This window comes from Triticum urartu, chromosome 4A (assembly GCF_056163025.1).
Source record: "Triticum urartu cultivar PI428250 chromosome 4A, HENAU_Tu73, whole genome shotgun sequence".
Classification (NCBI taxonomy): Eukaryota; Viridiplantae; Streptophyta; class Magnoliopsida; order Poales; family Poaceae; genus Triticum; species Triticum urartu.
The window spans coordinates 41,345,746-41,352,853 of record NC_141876.1 but is presented as its reverse complement, the minus strand read 5'-3'; positions in this window follow the sequence as shown (position 1 = coordinate 41,352,853).

Below are 7,108 nucleotides of genomic sequence, written 5' to 3'. Positions count from 1 at the left end.
TGGCATCACAACAAAACTCTACAACTCAAAGTACTTTATTTAAAGGCTCCGGAGAGCCATACATAACATGTTCATACAGGTAGGGGTCACATGACCCGACACTCAAGTCATACAAGCATACAAGCACATGCGGAAGCAAACTAGTCTGAGTACAGACACTAGAAAGAAAGAAGGCTTGACGAAGCCTGTCTATCTACATAGGGCCCTCCATGGCTCGGAATCATCACCTGGGTGGCAAGTCACTCATCGACGTCGAGGTCTACGTAAAACCCGTCAGAAGGGGCGGTGTTGTCGTCTGAAAATAGTAATTAAAGCAACATGAGTACAAAGGTACTCAGCAAGACTTACAACAGATCCTACTATACATGCTCATTATCAAGAAGGTGGTCGAGTTATTGCAGCAAGCTAGCTTTGACTCTTGGCTAAGCAATCCTACGAGACACCAGTTGTAAAATTAGTTTTCGCACACGATTCCACTAAACACCAACACAATACTCCACCATGGATCCTCCCTTGTCATCCTACGAGAGGGCCATCCTCGGTACTCACACTTATCTTGAGTGTTTTAGTAGTAACCATTAACTTGTCTATGAACTGTATAGGCAACCAAGTAGTCCTTTACCGCGGATGCGGCTATTCGAATAGATGATGTTAAACCTGCAGGGGTGTACTTCTTCACACACGCTCTCACCACTTACCGTCGTTTACACGACATGTACTCGGCAACCTTCAAGCGGAAGCCCAATGAGGGTGTCGGCCATGGCCTACCTAAACACTCAAGTCTCTAGTCCATGTTTATCGCCTATCCAGGTTCCATCCGCAGGGAGTCCGGCCGAGGTTTCCACATACGGCCCCGAACGATGTGTACAGGGTTCCCGAGACACCAAACGGGCGACTCGGTACACCGTGCCACGGTGTATCTACCGCGTCATAGCCCACCCCTAGGGTCAGCACTACGCACGGCCACCAACACATAACCTGTAAACACCAGAAACTAGTTGCAACTCCTGGACAGAGAACTATGATGGTTTTGAACCTGAGAAGGTCCATTGGTTTCGGGCCCAATGTATGGTAGTAACTGATTCTTGAATCACACATACAGATCTCAGTTCTTAAGGAAGGCCTCAATGAAACAACCCACCATGTACTCATACATGGCCTCTCATCGATACCTTTACCAAATCATGTTCAACACATCCCTCACATTACCGACGTAATCATTTCACTCTAGCCCATCACCCAGATGAACCAGACGTGACACAACTCTAAGCATAGCAGGCATAGCAAGGTAGGAAACACATACATGGCTCAATCAACTCCTACACATGCTAGTGGGTTTCATCTAGTTACTGTGGCAATGACAGGTCATGCAGAGGATAAGGGTTCAACTACCGCAGCACACAGCAGTTTGAAACGTTGTTGTCTTAATGCAGTAAATGAGAGTAGGAGCGAGAACATGGGATTGTATCGATATGATCAATGGGACTGCTTGCCTGATGGAGTAGTAGTAGGGTACTGCCCTTCAGTTGGATACTCGTGAATATCCTCGGAGGCAGAACCTACCATGAAAGACACCACAGAACACAAGCATCACATGGCAGTATGCAACAATATGATGCATACTATGACATGGCAATATGAGGTGTCCTCGCTTATGCATTGTGAAACAAGTTGGTTTGAGTCTATTTGAATCAAAGGTTCAAATGGAAGCTTATGTTAGTAAGTCATATAAGTGCATTATCTTGTTTCACCTAAACAACAAGGTTAAAGTGTTCTGTCATGCATGAAACCATTACAGATGGAAAGATTGAATTTTTCTGATCAAATTTCATATATAAATCTTTGCATTTGGAGTTACAGATTAAAAGTTATGAATTTTTGAAGTTTGTAGTATTTTCTGGAATTTCCTGTATAAGAATAATTCCAGTAATTGAATTAATGCGTCAGCATTGCGTCATGGTGATGTCAGCGGTCAACGGAGCCGGTCCAGGTCAAACCTGACCAGTAGGACCCCAGTGTCAGTAGTTATTTAAACTAACTAAATTTAGTTAGTTCTAATCTAAGTTAATTAGCAGAGCGGCCCCACTTGTCATAGACTCAGGGGGGAGTCAACCTAGGACCACACGGGGTCAACCAGGGTCAAACGGGGTCAAACTCGCCAGCATTTAGCCACCGGCGAGGCCAGACACGGCGGGGCAATGCGGGTTTCGTGCTCCGGCGACCAAATGGACGGCGGAGACCATCTACGCGTAGCTGGGAACGAATCGCGTCATTTGGTGGCAGTGGTGGAGCTCGGGGTGGCCAGAAACGTCACCGGCGACGAGCTGTGCGGCTGCCGGAGCTCGGGTGAGGTCGAACCCGAGGCTACGAGACACGGCGAGGCACGTGGAGTGGTGCTACGGGTTCCTGCGAGTGCGGTGAGTGTGATGGACACGGTGGTGTGGCCGGAGGGTGGCCGGACTCACGTCGGCGACGAACTCGGCGACGGCGCATGTGGTGATGCTTCGTGCAGTCCCTACGGTGCTCGAGAGGGAGAACGGAGAGGATGGGGAGGTGCAGGAGCTCACGGCGATCACGTAGGAGCAGACGGCGCGGCTGGGGACGAACGGTGGTGGCGAAGGTGATCTGCGGCGGTGCTCGGTGAAGTCGAGCTCGAAGAGGACGAAGCAGGGCGCGTGAGCGTTCGGGGCTCGAGCTGCTCGACGGAGATGACGACGGCGAAGCTATCGGACACGGCAGCGCGACACAGGGACGACGGCGGACGCGAGTTTTACGGTAGCGTGGGCGCGGCAGCGTCGACCATGGTACAGGAGAGCGAGGGAGAGAGGCAGGGGAGCGAGTGAGGTGTCCACGGGGTCGGGGCGACGACGTGGGGCTCGCCCAGGTGTCGAGGGGCGCGGGCGGCAAGCAGGTGGCGCCGTGGCGAGCTCGCGCTCGCCGGTGTCACCTTTGTGCCTGCCTGGCGGGGACGAAGCAACTGGCTGGCATGGGCCAGCACAGCGCTGGGCCGCCAGGTGGGCCGGCTGGTGGGCTGCGGCCAGGTAAGTTCCCTCCCTCTCTTTCAATTTCAATTTTCTATTTTTTCCATAACTGTGTGGCTTTATTAAAAGTACTTAGGCATCTTCAAAAATTCTGAAAATAATCAGGGGCTCTGTTTAGATTATTTCCAAGAGCCCACACTTATTTCCAGAATTATTTGGGCATTTAAAATAGTTTATATCATTTAAATGCCCAAATGCAAATAGATAAAGATTAATCCAATGACCTTAGGTGTCCTAGAAAAATGTGAACCCATTTTGTCAGAGGTTCTAACCCAAAACAAAAAGGGGTGGACTTTTTAGAAGGGCATTTCAGGTTCATTGAAAATAATTTTAGTAAACCCTAGTTGTTTCCAGGGGGGTGTTGGGGGTTCTCCCATCCCCATTTCAGTTTTCTGGAAAAGTAGACATGATGCAACACTCTAATGCATGAACTAGCTAGGGTGTGACATCTATGTTGTTGTAGATAGATGGACCGTGTTGTTGTTCCGTTGAATTTTAATGCGTTCCTTGAGAAGGCAAAGTTGAAAAATGATGGTAGCAATTACACGGACTGGGTCCGTAACTTGAGGATTATCCTCATTGCTGCACAAAAGAATTATGTCCTGGAAGCACCGCTGAGTGCCAGGCCTGCTGCAGATGGTGCTGACAACGTTAAGAACGTTTGGTAGAGTAAAGCTGATGATTACTTGATAGTTCAGTGTGCCATGCTTTACGGCTTAGAACCGGGACTTCAACGACGTTTTGAACATCATGGAGCATATGAGATGTTCTAGGAGTTGAAGTTAATATTTCAAGCAAATGCCCGAATTGCGAGATATGAAGTCTCCAATACGTTCTATAGCTGCAAAATGGAGGAGAATAGTTCTGTCAGTGAGCATATACTCAAAATGTCTGGGTATCATAATCACCTGACTCAACTAGGAATTAATCTTCCTGTTGATAGTGTCATTGATAGAGGTCTTCAATCACTGCCAGCAAGCTACAAAAGCTTCGTGATGAACTATAATATGCAAGGGATGAATAATACTATTCCCGAGCTCTTCGCGATGCTAAAGGCTGCGGAGATAGAAATCAAGAAGGAGCATCAAGTGTTGATGGTCAATAAGACCACCAGTTTCAAGAAAAAGGGCACAGGGAAGAAGAAGGGGAAGTTCAAGAAGAACGGCAAACAAGTTTCTGCTCAGGAGAAGAAACCCAAGTCTGGACCTAAGCCTGAGACTGAGTGCTTCTACTGCAAACAGACTGGTCACTGGAAGCGGAACTGCCCCAAGTATTTGGCGTATAAGAAGGATGGCAAGGTGAACAAAGGTATATGTGATATACATGTTATTGAGGTGTACCTCACCAGAGCTCGCAGTAGCACCTGGGTATTTGATACTGGTTCTGTTGCTAATATTTGCAACTCAAAACAGGGACTATGGATTAAGCGAAGACTGGCTAAGGACGAGGTGACGATGCGCGTGGGAAATGGTTCCAAAGTTGATGTGATCGTCGTCGGCACGCTACCTCTACATCTACCTTCGGGATTAGTTTTAGGCCTAAATAATTGTTATTTGGTGCCAGCGTTAAGCATGAACATTATATCTGGATCTTGTTTGATGCGAGACGGTTATTCATTTAAATCAGAGAATAATGGTTGTTCTATTTATATGAGTAATATCTTTTATGGTCATGCACCCTTAAAGAATGGTCTATTCTAGTTGAATCTCGATAGTAGTGATACACATATTCATAATGTTGAAGCCAAAAGATGCAGAGTTCATAATGATAGTGCAACTTATTTGTGGCACTGCCATTTGGGTCATATTGGTATAAAACGCATGAAGAAACTCCATACTGATGGACTTTTGGAATCACTTGATTATGAATCACTTGGTACTTGCGAACCATGCCTTATGGGCAAGATGACTAAAACACCGTTCTCCGGAACTATGGAGCGAGCAACAGATTTGTTGGAAATCATACATGCTGATGTATGTGGTCCGATGAATATTGAGGCTCGCGGCGGGTATCGTTATTTTCTCACCTTCACAGATGATTTGAGCAGATATGGGTATATCTAATTAATGAAACATAAGTCTGAAACATTTGAAAAGTTCAAAGAATTTCAGAGTGAAGTGGAAAATCATCGTAACAAGAAAATAAAGTTTCTGCGGTGTGATCGTGCAGGAGAATATTTGAGTTACGAGTTTGGTCTACATTTGAAACAATGCGGAATAGTTTCACAACTCACGCCACCCGGAACACCACAGCGTAATGGTGTGTCCGAACGTCGTAATCGTACTTTACTAGATATGGTACGATCTATGATGTCTCTTACTGATTTACCGCTATTGTTTTGGGGTTATGCTTTAGAGACGGATGCATTCACATTAAATAGGGCACCATCAAAATCCATTGAGATGACGCCTTATGAACTATGGTTTGGCAAGAAACCAAAGTTGTCGTTTCTTAACGTTTGGGGTTGCGATGCTTAGGGGAAAAAGCTTCAACCTGATAAGCTCGAACCCAAATCGGAGAAATGTGTCTTCATAGGATATCCAAAGGAAACTATTGGGTACACCTTCTATCACAGATCCGAAGGAAAGATATTCATTGCTAAGAATGGATCCTTTCTAGAGAAGGAGTTTCTCTCGAAAGAAGTGAGTGGGAGGAAAGTAGAACTTGATGAGGTAACTGTACCTGCTCCCTTATTAGAAAGTAGTTCATCACAGAAACTAGTTCCTGTGACATCTACACCAATTAGTGAGGAAGCTAATGATGATGATCATGAAACTTCAGATCAAGTTACTACCAAACCTCGTAGGTCAACTAGAGCAAGATCCGCGCCAGAGTGGTACGGTAATCCAGTTCCGGAGGTTATGTTACTTGACCATGACGAACCTACGAACTATGAAGAAGCGATGATGATCCCAGATTCCGCAAAATGGCTTGAGGCCATGAATTCTGAGATGGGATCCATGTATGAGAACAAAGTGTGGACTTTGGTTGACTTGCCCGATGATCGAAAAGCCATCTAGAATAAATGGATCTGTCTACAAAGCTCGACTTGTTGCAAAAGGTTTTCGACAAGTTCAAGGAGTTGACTACGATGAGACCTTCTCACCCGTAGCGATGCTTAAGTCCGTCCGAATCATGTTAGCAATTGCCGCGTTTTATGATTATGAAATTTGGCAAATGGATGTAAAGACTGCATTCCTGAATGGATTTCCGGAAGAAGAGTTGTATATGATGCAACCTGAAGGTTTTATTAATCCAAAGGGAGCCAACAAAGTGTCCAAGCTCCAGTGATCCATTTATGGACTGGTGCAAGCCTCTCGGAGTTGGAATAAACATTTTGATAGTGTGATCAAAGCATATGGTTTTATACAGACTTTTGGAGAAGCCTGCATTTACAAGAAAGTGAGTGGGAGCTCTGTAGCATTTATAATATTATATGTGGATGACATTGTTGATTGGAAATGATATAGAATTTCTGGATAGCATAAAAGGATACTTGAATAAGAGTTTTCAATGAAATACCTCGGTGAAGCTGCTTATATATTGGGCATCAAGATCTATAGAGATAGATCAAGACGCTTAATTGGACTTTCACAAAGCACATACTTTGATAAAGTTTTGAAGAAGTTCAAAATGGATCAAGCTAAGAAAGGGTTCTTGCCTGTATTACAAGGTGTGAAGTTGAGTAAGACTCAATGTCTGACCACTGCAGAAGATAGAGAGAAAATGAAAAGTGTTCCCTATGCTTCGGCCATAGGCTCTATCATGTATGCAATGCTGTGTACCAGACCTGATTCGTGCCTTGCTATTAGCTTAGCAGGGAGGTACCAGAGTAATCCAGGAGTGGATCACTGGACAGTGGTCAAGAACATCCTGAAGTACCTGAAAAGGACCAAGGACATGTTTCTCATTTATGGAGGTGACAAAGAGCTCATCGTAAATGGTTACGTTGATGCAAGCTTTTACACTAATCCGGATGATTCTAAATCGCAAACTGGATACATGTTTATATTAAATGGTGGAGCTGTCAGTTGGAGCAGTTCTAAACAGAGCGCCGTGGCAGGATC